The 13,990-nt window shown below is 34.3% G+C and overlaps 1 long non-coding RNA gene across 4 annotated transcripts; it reads right to left on the reverse strand.

Moving 5' to 3' along the window:
* Positions 1–299: 299 nt before the first annotated feature.
* Positions 300–8,056, reverse strand: LOC145087127 (uncharacterized). Of its 4 annotated transcripts, none has more exons than XR_013700734.1 (5): positions 7,737–8,056; positions 3,673–3,797; positions 1,325–3,571; positions 726–1,199; positions 300–611 (listed from the first exon to the last, which is right to left on the reverse strand). It is a non-coding gene; the product is annotated as an uncharacterized LOC145087127 (long non-coding RNA). The 4 variants fall into 4 exon arrangements; XR_013700735.1 differs by having other exon boundaries at positions 726–885; positions 1,010–1,199; positions 1,325–3,797; XR_013700733.1 differs by having other exon boundaries at positions 1,325–3,750.
* Between the last annotated feature and the right edge of the window lie 5,934 nt (positions 8,057–13,990).

Here is a 13,990-nt window from a genome sequence, read left to right on the forward strand (position 1 = left end):
GATGAGCACAACTCACTATCAACATCCAATGTTTCTTAATAAAGATTAAACAAATTAAATATAAACAAATTTTGATTAAAAATATCATATAACAATAAAGATATTAGAATATCATACCTTTCCCAATATGGTGCAAGAAAAAAAAATATATGTTTTTCCCGATGGAAATTCATCACATTAACAAGATCACTGACGATATTATTTGTTTCACCCCTATTATCGTATTCACATCTCTTGGACGTGATATGTTGTGGGTTTATAAAAGCACATTTATTATCCATTCTTGGTACCATAGAATGTAGCATTCCGAAAAAACACAATATATATTATAATGGTAAAATAATATGAAACATGAATACTGTAAATCTTAAGGTACTTACATTTGATACCATAGAATACAACTAATATCAAGTTATTCAACATTCAACATCTGAGTTACTCACGGTTTCAACACTCGCAATGTTGAAGATCCCGGATTCAGACACAACGGTAAACAACTCCGGAATGTTGTGGCTCTTAAACCATCCATGCAATGGTTGGATCATCGATCTACCCTCAGGTTTCTTTGGCAACATAGTTTTCTACACCGTTTGGTATAACTTTTTTTGTATCTACATTAAGAAACCAAATGATTATCATGAAAACTATATTGATATGTGTTCCATTAATAATGAATATAATACCAATAAGAGAGAAAGAGAGAGAGAGAAAGGTTTGTCATATACCTTAATTTTCGCTTCATCCCCTATCATCTCTTTAAATGTAAATGAAAATAATACCTTTCCACAATTATAAGTTTGAGTGACTACTTGGTCATAAAGAATAGGATTAGCTTAGGTCGACATTGGTAGTGGTTCAATGAGAGGTTTTTTTTTTCCTGCATAACTAGAATCGAGTTTATTAAATAGTCATAAATGCATGTGATTAGATATTAATGTATATTAATGAGAATAATAGAATCTCGAGGCCACTTAATAAAACTATGAAGTGCCTGCCCCAAATTATATACCCTTTAATTGGGGAGACTGGAAGAAGGATAAAATGATGATCTCCATAGATAATATCGACCGATACCCTCACGTGAACTGATTTTAGAGGAAGCGTATGAATTACCCCATCTCAAAAAGAGAATACGGTTTCTTTGGTAATGATGGGCGTACTATGCTATATGGTAGCATCAAATCATAGCCGAAGACTTCCTACAAACAAATATACATTTTATTTAATGTAGAGTTATATTATCAAACATGAAAACAAATATATATATATATATATATATATATATATATATATATATATATATATATATTAAAAAAATACATACAATTATCTTATGAAACTCATCCAACAATGTCATGGATGTCTTTGATCCAACACCGGTTGTCTTCCCCCAGAAAAATTTGTGTCTTCCACTATATCAGTTATCTTATGTTGCTTCAACACAACAATCACCATGGGCACTAATTGTTCTGCCATATGAATATTCAACTTATCTTTGATCTTGTCATCAAAGTTGTTATTAGACATCCTCGTCTCGTCTCTAGCTTCTCTTGCATCTGTTCAAAATTGGGTAACTCATGAGCTTTCTTTTTTGTCTTATAATCATTGATTGTTTTAGGCCGATAACGTGACCAACCGCCCTCATGCGATCGAGATGTTCTCGTCCTAGTACCTCTGTCAATAGATCAGATTGAGGTCAAGCTCCAAAACTCCTTGAGATAACTGAATATCTTTTTGGATCAATAAATGCAAACAATACAATTGTAAGAGAAGTTTTAATAATAAAGAACTTTCAAAAGGACATGATAACAACATTAAAATGAAAGATCACTATCTTCCAATCTCATATACTAGAGGCTTGATCTTTGGCGTTATAACTACCCCGATGAATTATTTTTTCTCCTGAAATAGATAAAATTTCTTGCCCGTTTGCTTGAGATATTGTGGCCTTTTATTGTTACACCAGACACAAGCTATTCATCTCATTTGCTTTTGTTATCACGATACCCTCTTGGACCTAACCAAGGATGGTTCTTGTTTTGATTTGCGGTCTCCCTCCCTTTCCTTCTTAATTCATTTATAAATGAATTATCCAATTAGAAATAGTAAAACATAATAATATCATAAATAGGAATAAACTCGAACATATCTCAAATTCTTCCGTGGATTTTAAAACAAGAAAATTTTTCCACATTGTTTTGTCAAACTAAGAGAAAAAGTATAGAACCCTAGATATAGAAGAATAAAACATAAATATTGGAACTTAAGGACTCACAATGGTCTAGAATATGAGCAAAGAGGTGGTGAGGTAGCTTGTTTGCTGGATCTATACACAGGGAACACCTTCTAAAAATCATCACTTAACTTTAAGAACACAAAAATGGAGGCTAGGGTTTGCTTGGGATGAAAAGGAGGTGATGGAGGCTGAGGGTGTGGAAACCCTAGCCATCGCCTCCCTTAAATAGAGGCACTAACCTTAGAAATTAGGGTTTTGCATGCAGCCAGCCGCCAGGTCAAAGGTATCAATCCAGTAAAAAATACTCATACCTTGACAAAGCAATGTGGAAAATTTTCCTTGTTCTAAAATCCACGGAAGAATTTGAGGTTTGTTTGAGTTTATTCCTATTGATGATATTATTAAGTTTTACTATTTTTAATTGAATAATTCATTTGTAAAGGAATTAAGAAGTAAAGGGAGGGAGACTGCAAATCAAAACAAGAACCATCAACCCAAGCGGGTATCGTGATAACGAAAACAAATGGGATGAAGAGGCTGCGTCTGGTGTAACAATAAGGCCACAATGTATCAAGCAAGCGGGTAAGAAATTTTATTTATGCCAGGAGAAAATGTAATTCATCGGGGCAATTGGTAATAACGCAGAGATCGAGCCTTAAGCAGATGAGACTGTATGATAGTGATCTTTCATTTTAATGTTGTTATCATGTCCCTTTGAAAGTTCTTTATTAAATAAACTGCTCTTACACTTTTATTCTTTGCATTTAAAAATCCAAAAAGATATTCAGTTATCTCAAGGAGTTTTAGAGCTTACAAGAGAAGCTAGAGACAGGGATGTTAAATAACAACTTTTATGACAAGATCAAAGATAAGTTGATGACTGCTATGGCGGGACAATTTGTGTCCATGGTGGTTAATGTGTTAAAGCAACATAAGATAACTAATATGGCAGAAGACACAAATTTTTTTGGGTTGAAGACAACCAGTGTTGGATAAGTTACATAAGATACCTATATGTATTTTTTCTAAAATATATATTTATTTGCATGTTTGATAAAATAACTCTACGTTAAATAAAATGTATATTTGTTTCTAGGAAGCCACCGACTGCGAGTTGAAGCTACCATATGGCACAGTACGCCCATCATCAGCCAAAGGAACTGGCTTCCATTCCGGAGATAGGGTAATTCATTTGATTCCTCTAGAAGTCGGAGGTCACCTGATGGTATCGAAGGATATTATCTATAGAGATCATCAATCTTTCCTTCTTCCAGTCTCCCCAACTGAAGGTGTATATAATCTGGGGAAGACACTTCATAGTTTTATTCAATGGCCCTGAGATTCAATTAGTCTTATTAAGGTACATTAATATCTAATCACATTCATCTATGACTATTTACTAAACTCGATTCTAATTATCTGGAAAGATAAAAGACCTCTCATTGAACCGCTACCAATGTCGACCCAAGCTGCTCCTATTCTTCATGACCAGGTAGTTACTCAAACTTAGAATTCTGGAAATGTATTATTTTCAATTATATTTAACTTCCCATAAAAAAATCTGCATATATTAAAATATAATCTTTTAATTTGGAGTTTAGGAAAAAGGGAAAGAAAATGTGAATGTTGAATAATCTAAAGAGCGTAAGAAGAAAGCAAAGAAAAATCAAGTGTATGAGGTGCATAGTTTTCTTCTTTCGTTCTCTTTAATAAGAAAGAAAACATGAAATAGCAATGTACTTTCATATTTTGTTTTTTAATAGCATCTTACTTTTGTTTGTTCTTATTGTAGCATATACTTTAAAAATCTACTAATTATACAAAAGCCGTCCAAAAAAATGAAGGATATTTGAAAGATATTATATATTAACATGCCTTAACAAGATAAAAAGTTAAATGTACAATGTTACAATGAAAATATATGAAAGTTGGATGCTACAATAAATAAATTAAAGTATGTTGCTATTTTTAGCATTTAGCCCTCAAAATATACTGCATTTTTTACTATTTTTTAGTGGTAGAAAAATATTCCTAGAAAGAAGAGAAGGAAACTTGAAGGATCTAAAGAGATGATAGGGGATGAACCATAAAATAGGGTATATGACACAAACCTCACTCTCTCTATCTAAGTCGTTTTTATTGTTATTATTTTTATAATTAATGGAACACATAGCAATATAGTTTTCATGATAATCATTTTGTTTCTTAATGTAGGTACAAAACAAAAAGTTACACCAAACGGTGCAGAAAACCATGATGCCAAAGAAACCCGAGGGTAGATCGATGATCTAACCATTGCATGGATGGTTTAAGAGCCACAACATTCCGGAGTCATTTATTATTGTGTCTGAACCCAAGATCTTCAAAGTTACAAGTGTTGAAACCGTGATTAGCCCAATAGCCATTATGGAGATGTTGACCAACAACCAACTTGATATTAATTGTATTCTATGGTATCAAATGTAACTACTTTAAGATTTACAGTATTAATGTTTCATATTATTTTACCATTATAATATCTATTGTGTTTTTTAAGAATGCTACATTCATTGATACTTATATCAAGAATAGATAATAAATGTGCTTTTATAAACCCACAAGATATCTCGTCTAAGAGATGTGAATACGATGATATGGGTGAAATAAATCATGTCATCAATGATCTTGTTGATGTGATGAATTTTCATCAGAAAAACCAATTTTTTCTTGCAGCATATTGGGAAAGGTATGATATTCTTATATCTTTACAGTTATGTGATATTTTTAATCAAAAGTTTTTTGTGTTTAATTTGTTTAATATTTACTATGAAACATTGGATATTGATAGTGATTTGTCTTTATCAACATAAAAGCTACATTTTGAATTCCGCCCGAATGACAAAGATATTGAAAGACTACAATAATTGAACATGTGAATAAGTAAGAGATTTTTTATTTTGGTATTCCAGATGATATATCTTTTTTCTAAATTTTAACAAAACATTGTTGTTTAGTTTTGTTTTAGGGTTGTCACAAGGTTTTAAAAACAAAAACGACAGATCACGTTTGTGTCTAATGACTTGGAATATCCCCAAGGTAATTAATCTTATTAAATAATATATATATATATATATATATATATATATATATATATATATAGAGAGAGAGAGAGAGAGAGGTTCCGTTGATATTAAAAATAAAATAGAGATCTCGAGATTCAACATCAGCCACGTATTTCACATCTGTCGCTCTAACCCTTCGGCATACCGGCGCGACAGGTCTGGTGTAATTATAAATGATTACACAGTGCCACCCGTTCCTTTCTCCTCCGCCACCATCACCACCACCGTAACCGCCACCGCCACCACCTCTGACACCAGTCGACCCCACCATTGTCGCATCCATTACTTATACCACCGCCACCTCTATCATCACCACCTCTTCTGCGACTAATTGTAATAATCATTTATGATTACTCAATCTGTGAACAGACATATATGTATAATCATTTATGATTATGCATATACGTATAAACATGTATAATCATGTATGATTATACCTCTCTGCCATATAATCATTTATGATTAGGCATACATCGTTGCTGCTGGTACTCTGGAGCATTAGAGCGGCAAATGCGAAATATGTGGTTGAGGTTTAATCTCAAGATCTCTACTTTTTTTTTTATTCTCAAGTGAACCGTCCCCTATATATATATATATATATATATATATATATATAAAGAGAGAGAGAGAGAGAGAGAGAGAGAAAGAGAAAGAAATGTAGGCTCAAGTGTTCCAACTAATTATTATGTAGATGTAGAAATGATTATGGGCCAATGAAAATTAAATAATTAAATAAGGGTATTTTAGTAATTTAATAAATAAATTCCACAAATAGTCCCTATAATCATGATATCATTCACTTTTAACCTAATTTCTCCCTCTTTTTTTATCTACAGTCATAAAATTGGGTTGTACTTGTATTTTACAGCATTATGTACAAATTAAGCTCTATTCTTATTATTAAGTTGTCTTATAATTGGGTTCATATTCATGGAATTTAGATATTATATGTCCCACACAAGTAGACCTTTTCTATTCTTATGAAGTTGTTAATGGCATGAAGGTCCTATAATTTGAGTTTTCTTTATATTGTTCCCATTAAAAGTTATTTGGGATTTTGAGAGTATGAATCCTAATTTCTTGTTTTTGTAGGCATACAAATAGTCAGCCACAAAAGGGAAAGAGAGGCTAAAGGTGTGACATTTAACAAACTTAAGAATGTTTTTATGTTTAATGAACTAGGTATACAAATGATAGTCTTTTAGATTGTATAGACTGTGGATAAGTCTGAAAGAATATCAATGTTTTTATGTTTAATGAACTAAGTGGTTCATTGTAATTTTTTTTTCCTGTTTCTGAAAATGAAAACAAGATCACTGTTGTACCACTTTAATTTTCTTATGGTTGGAATGAAAGCGTATTTAGTAGGGAGGGAATGGAATCATATAATATGTTTGGTTGGCTGTCGATCAATCATATATAGTATGGTTATATGTATATACTTTATTGATTTAGGATTGTATTAGATTGTAGTTTTGATTCAATCATATATAGTACGGTTACATGCATGTATATTATGACTGTATTAGATTGAAGTTTTGAAGTTTTGATTTATGGCTGGAATGGGTATAGTGTACGGTTAAATAACCGTACTCTTTTAGGTTGTTTAATCTAATACTCCGCTCTATGAAGACGATTCATCATTTGTATTATATGTATACATTCAACCGTATTAGACCATTGTTTTTCTAGTAGTTTTTGCAACCGAGTTAGTTTTGTAAATAGTTTTCAATCTCCATCCACCTCCAATCAACCGATTCATTTATTTCATTTACTCGAAAAGCGTTTAATATGTTGTTCAGTTCGATTTGTGTTCAGTTAGCTAAGCATTTTGGTTGTTCTTGCAATTTTGTTCTTATTGATTTCTCAAAACCCATAATTTTGTTTATTTAGTGTAATGGTTGTTATTTTGTATGGTATAAAGTTTAGGGTTTTGGGTTACATGATATAGCTTAGACCAAAACAAGAAAGAAAATTTCGTTTAGATTTGACTTTTTAGTGGCATGAAAATAGTAGGTTGGATGAATATAAATTTCAGTTTTAAACATCCCGGCATCCTCTCCACCTTTGTTATCCAAATTTCCCGGGTTAACAGGTAGAGTTATCCTAAAACAACTGTTTAGCAATCCAAATCAGATCACTTTCAGTTTTGTGTTTTATTGTTTAATTCACTTTAAACTTAAACTAAAACTATGAAAAAATTAAACTCAGAAAAATTATAAGCTTGTAAAGTTAAACTTAAACACACATAAAATCAACCCTAAACAAACAAACACAGTTATAAAATTAACCCAATTTGCAGTATTGATCTAAACAGAGACATAATCATGTAAGCATGGAAAAACACTAAACAGCTAGAATGAGTGAGATAATAAACAAGTAGAAAGATTGAAACATACCATGAACACACAGATCTGTTGGAAAGAATAAGAACATCTCCAACGGCATGGAAAATGGAGAAAGATTTTACTAGCTGGATTTAAGTGGCCGGAGAAAGATGATGGTGCTTCTGGAGATCTGGTCGCCAGATTTCAGTGGCCGGAAGAAAATAAGAAGAAACGCATGAAACGAAGATCACAGAGCAATTGATGTTTCTCGTAGCCGGATTTAGGTGGGTTGTAGTGGCAGAAACAATCAGATAAAAGTAAACGACGAAAACGGAATTGGATGGGATACTGGGATATGGAGTATATAAAGGTAAACGACGAAAAAGGTGAAGGTTTTCAATGTTGAAAATTGAAAATGAAATTGTACACTATTATTCAATATCGGTGTTATTTTATTGTTAAAAAAAAGTACAAATTTAATTTAACTTTATATTATTTTTAGCTACTTTTTCAAGAGTAAATATTCAATATCGATGTTATTTTATCGTTAAAAAAAATAAAATTTTAATTTAAAGTTATATTATTTTTAGCCACATTTTCAACGGAATTGTGTGATACGTATCTCACTTAATGATATTCTGGTACTCGTTAGTGTTTTGTGTGCTTCATATCAAAGAAGGAAGAAATGTATAGTACAACTAGAGATTTTTATAATAACTTAAAAGACATTTAAACTTGATATATAACTAACTATTCTATAGTCACTTATTAGGTTGTATATCTAGTTACGATGTATGTCTTCTAAGTTATTATAAAATGTTCCATAATCTTTAAAGTCTTTCCGGACATTCTTAAATGTTTTTGTGTTTTCTAGAGTGTGTCTCAGGTTGGAATGGATATTCCGTATAAAGGCAATGTAATTTGGAATTGACCTAAACCCATTGAGATGAGGAAGATATGTTGGATTTTTAATCTTTTGCGAGTTCTTTTCCTTACTTTTTAGAGGATTTCGAAGATCCCCTTCACTATTTAAAATATTATATATTACTTTTTTTTCCTCTAAAACTTTGAACTAGACGCGATTATTTTTTTTAATAAATTTTGTTTATTTATGTAAATATCAATGTGTCTATGTTATAGTTATTTTGATACAAATTTAGTCCAAATGTCTTTTATCGAATTTTGTCTAAAATTTTTAGTTTTTACAAATTGTGCTCAACTATTTTTACAGCTTTGCTTTTATAGGTTTTTAAAACTTAGTTTTCTTATAAAGATAATTTTTTGGAACTTTTTTACATCTCTGTTTTTTATGAAATTGTTTTTTATAAAATTATTTTTTCTATAATTTATTTTTTTTTAAATAATTTCTATATATTTGTTTTTATGCATGTTTTTAAAGATTTTTTGTTTTTCAATTTTTATTTTTATAAATTCGTTTCTAACTTTTTTTAACATATTCCTTTTCATTCATATATGATTGAAAAAACACATAAAAATTTTACTCTTTTTTACAATCCAAAAATGCACCATCATTTTCCCTTCTTAGAACATTTGTTTGCTTTTTCCTAAAATTTTGCATAAATAGTAACATACATATATAAGCAATATACTTTACTAATACCTATAATAGGAATATATTTATATTTATACCCCATAACAACAATGTGTTTACATATTTTGACCAATAATAGGAATGTGTAACTTATAATAGCAACGTAGTTACATTTTCTTTACATATTATTGCAACGTACTTTATTCTTTTTTACCAATATAAGCATTGTACATTGTTTTTTACCGATAATAACAATATACTTACATTTATACCCTATAATGGCAATGTGTTTATATACTTTGATCGATAATAACAATGTATAACTCATAATAACAACGTATTTACAATTTATTTGCATATAGTAGGAATGTACTTATAATTCTTTACCAATAAGAGCGACATAATTCCATTTGTTTACTAATAATAGCATTATGTAACCAATAACGTACAATATGCATTGATATTATAGGTAAAAAAAAAGCACGATGCTATTATTAGGCTGGATGGAGTCGTCAGAAAAGGTAAGGGCGGACCATGGGTACCACCGGGAAACAATAACGTCGGCCATGAGTTCAGCGGGTTTGCGGTTTCATTGTCTTTAATTAGGTTGGTGAACCTATGTGGTTAGAATTGTTTTGTTTTTCTTAAAGAGCTTTATGCTTTATGTATGTATGTACTTTCTTAGCCATTTAAAGTAGATTCCCTACACACAATGCATGATTTTATGTGACTTTGACTTTGACTACATTAATAATACCATTTTTTTTATAAATTAATTTAAGAGAAATTAAATTATCTCCTATCTTTTATGCCTACAATTATTACTACCTATTAGAATTATGACAAATCATCATTCAATTTATTTTTATTTGATATATTCCTAATATAGTCTTAATGAGTTAGTTAAAAAAAATATGGAATAATGACACTTGTCATAATTTTATTGTGCCTCTTTTGACCAACCCGTTTACCTCATGTAAAACATTCCATGCAATATTAAATTTATAAAAACACAATTCATTCATTTGTAGTGTGTTTTGTGTGGAAATTTTATACAAACTGGTTCAATTTCTTCGCTTACGTTCAATAGATTCTCGAGGCAAAGTTAAACAAACTGGTTCTAGCCAAAGACGAAAAGCCACACAAGGAGTTTCAAGTCAAGATATTCTAATTTTTTTTCAAGATTTTCAAAATCTAAACTACCAGCAATACCAAAACTATCAACAAAACCAAAACTACCGACAATAATATTTCCCGGTGCAACAATCTTACAACATATTTAGGCTTCTGGAAGAAAATCAGAGTTATAATCCATGGAATCAGTTTTCTCAAAGGGATCCAGAAACTCAATTCTAATCTTCTCAACTTGAGAATTTCCAGTTCTGTGATGTTTAGAAGGAAGAATTTGACAGTTGTAGTGACGACCCGGCTCCCAAAAGAAACGAAGAAGAAACCAGCGAGGAGTTGCAACCTGTTGCTGAGAAAAAAAGCAACTATACACACCGCTAGAAGCGAAAGAACTTGGTGAAACGCAAAGAGTTGGCTTTGGCTAGGGCATATGTCGATGTTTCTAAAGATAAACAACACGGAAATTGTAACACCCGAGATCAGAAAGGTCAAGAAAAGAAAGGAAAAACCCTAAGTTGAAGAGGGTTGACTCGTCGAGTCCAGGGAGGAACTCGGCGAGTCGGAGCGGGATCCGGGTGTAAAGCAATTGACCGACTCGGCGAGTCGGCAAGTGGACTCGGCGAGTCAGGTCTGGGTTTGGAAACCCTAATTTCGGGACTTGGTACCCTATTTAAGCATCTTATTCTCTTTCCTAGGGCTCAGTTGCGGCCCTATAGTCCAGAACCAGAAACCCTAAGCCTCCATTGTTGCTCATTCAAGTTTTCTTGCCATTTTGGGTGGTTTGAAGGAAGAAGGAAGAAGGCACACATTGGGGATTCATGAATTGGCAGTAGATCCAGAGTTTGTGAGGTCTTCTAGAGCATTTGAAGGTAATGAGTCGTGACCTTCCCTCTTTTGCATTTAGATCAACCTTTATCATGGGATTTGGGGCTTTTAGGACAAGTTCATGAACCATTTCGAGTTAGAAGCCCAGATCTGAAGTTGCTAATTCAGATCTATGTGTATCCTGGCCTAGAGAATTATAAAGCATCAGTCTATGGGTTGATTGTTGAGCCCTTTTATCTTAAACCCTAGTTTATGGTGAATGGTGCCTAGATCTCCTTCTCTACACGTAAAGTTTGCAACTTTACGTGGGGAATAGGCTTGGGAAGGGTAGATCTGCAGTATGGAGTCCATGCATGACTCAAAAGTCCTCTGCATGTATGGAGATCTGAATAGACTCGGCGAGTCCTTCGAGTGGACTCGGCGAGTAGCTTGAAGATGAGAAGGAACTCGACGAGTGGGATGAACAGCTCGTCGAGTCGGATGAAGTTAAGCATGAACTCGACGAGTTGGAAGAACAACTCAACGAGTTGGTGGAAGATTGCCCTGGACTCGGTGAGTCTATTAGTGGACTCGGCGAGTCAGGTCGCGAAACCCCAAACCCTTCGAGTTGAGACTCGAATCAGTGAGTCGGGTGGTGACTCAGCGAGTTGGTCAGGACAGGACTTGGAACTAGTTGGACTCGGCGAGTCATAGACTGACTCGGCGATTCGAGTCGCGAATAGAAAGACCCTGAGCATATGAACTCGACGAATCATTAGGAGGACTCGGCGAGTAGGGTTGACCTGGAAGGTTGACTTTGACCAGGATTTTGACCTTGACTAGAGTTGACCTAGTTGACCTTTGGAGGTCAGTTGGACTAAGTGTTATATGGATATTGACAGCTCGGAGAGCTAGAGGAACAGCGGTTCAGGAGATTGTTGAGTAGCAACCAGAGGTTTATCAGCAGAGCTCAGCAGTTCAGGTGAGTTTCCTTCCAGTAGAAACGGGTCTAAGGCCACAATGCCTGCCCGTTTAGCTAGTAGTAGTTTCCAGATTTGATCTGATGCAGTAGTTAGCATGTTTGATGCCTTCGTGGCTCAGACAGGATTTATGCGTTATGTAAGCCGAGCTACGGCCCGATGTAGTATATGTGTGTTCATGCTAGTGGATATGTTCATGTTATGTTCAGTCAGCTTCGGACTTCGGTCCGATGTAGGGGACAAGGTCCCAGCCAGCTTCGGACTTCGGTCCGATGTAGGGGACAAGGTCCCAGCCAGCTTCGGACTTCGGTCCGATGTAGGGGACAAGGTCCCAGCTAGCTTCGGACTTCGGTCCGATGTAGGGGACAAGGTCCCAGTCAGCTTCGGACTTCGGTCCGATGTAGGGGGCAAGGCCCCAGTTAGCCCGGACTTCGGTCCGATGCAGTGGGCAAGGCCCAGTATGTGCTTTATATGTTATTGTGTGGTATGTGGTAGATTGGGGGAGTTCACTAAACTTCGTGCTTACGGTTTTCAGTTTTGGTTTCAGGTACTCGGTTTTCAAAAGAGGAGCTCGGGAAGATTGCAGTGCACACACCATAGTCAGTTAGCCTGGGAACGTTTGACTCTGATAATGATGTTATGTTTTGATTTAATACTCTAGAAATTATGTTATGACTTATGATGCGATTTTTATAAATATGATTTTAGTAATGTTTTAAAAGAAATTTTTAGTCATGATTTTTGGGTCGTTACAAGTTGGTATCAGAGCCTTGGTTTGAGGGATTCGGGCGCACTTCCGAGTGTGCCTGAACTCAAACTAAGGAAGTGGTATAGAGTTTTCAAAAGAAAAATCGTAGTTACAAAAGGATTTTGAGAAAAGAAAACAATTTTAGAAAAAGTGTAAAGAAAAGAGTTTTAGAAAAAGCAAAAAGAGTTTTGAAAAGAGAAAAGGGTGTGGTGCATGCAATCAGCCGAGCTCAAGTAAGTACTCCCAATTTACCCATACAAGTTATGTTATGATTATCAGTATCAGTTTCAGTTTCAGTTTCAGTTTTAGTTCCAGCTTTAGTAGAACAGCATGCTAGAATAGGACTAAGGATCTAGGATGATGCCTTATGTGCCTGCTTTATGTGTTCAACTTGATAAGGATTTCATACTAGTAATGAGTAGACAGTAGCGGGATAGCCTGTGTAGGTTATGCCTGATAGTATGAGCTTAGAATTGTATGCTAGTGCAGTTTCTTGTTATGAGAATAGTTTTGCCTGAGTATGTTTCCTTTATCCGAATGCTGCTTGCTTTGTGCTTTGTGGGACTCTGAGGATGGGAGTTAGCCATTAGGTGAATACGTCACATCACATGTGATCAGGGTTGAATAATCTCAGAGTGATGGATTTGGCCCTACTGCGCAACTCTCGTTTGAGTCTAACCGTTGTAGGGACGATACTTTTACTCGAAGGATTATCCGAGCCTCATTGCATGTGATGGTATTCAGGTGGTGGCTAATTGGCATTACAAGGAGGCCTTCAGCAGCTGAGGACTGGTTGGGTAAAGTCAGAGTTTCCCTAGGGCAAGCCTAGGATGGGAGTAGCAGAGATCAGTAGAAGTGATTTGGTGGAGTTGAGGTAACTCTTGAGGAAAGTGCGGATAGATGTGGAAGGTAGTAGGGGCCCATACTACTGAAAGCAGAGGATCCGTACTCGATTCAAGAGGGGCCAAGACGAAACCAGGGAATGGTGGAGTGAGTGAGAAATCCCTCAGCAGTAGTGTGTAAATTGATCAGGAATTGTTATATTTTCAGCATGGTGACATTGCGCGTGCTACCAGTTAGCAGTTCAGACGTTGAGGAGGGATTTGGCTCGGGC

The sequence above is a fragment of the Lactuca serriola genome, chromosome 2, assembly GCF_051521515.1.
Source record: "Lactuca serriola cultivar US96UC23 chromosome 2, Lser_US96UC23_V15, whole genome shotgun sequence".
Classification (NCBI taxonomy): Eukaryota; Viridiplantae; Streptophyta; class Magnoliopsida; order Asterales; family Asteraceae; genus Lactuca; species Lactuca serriola.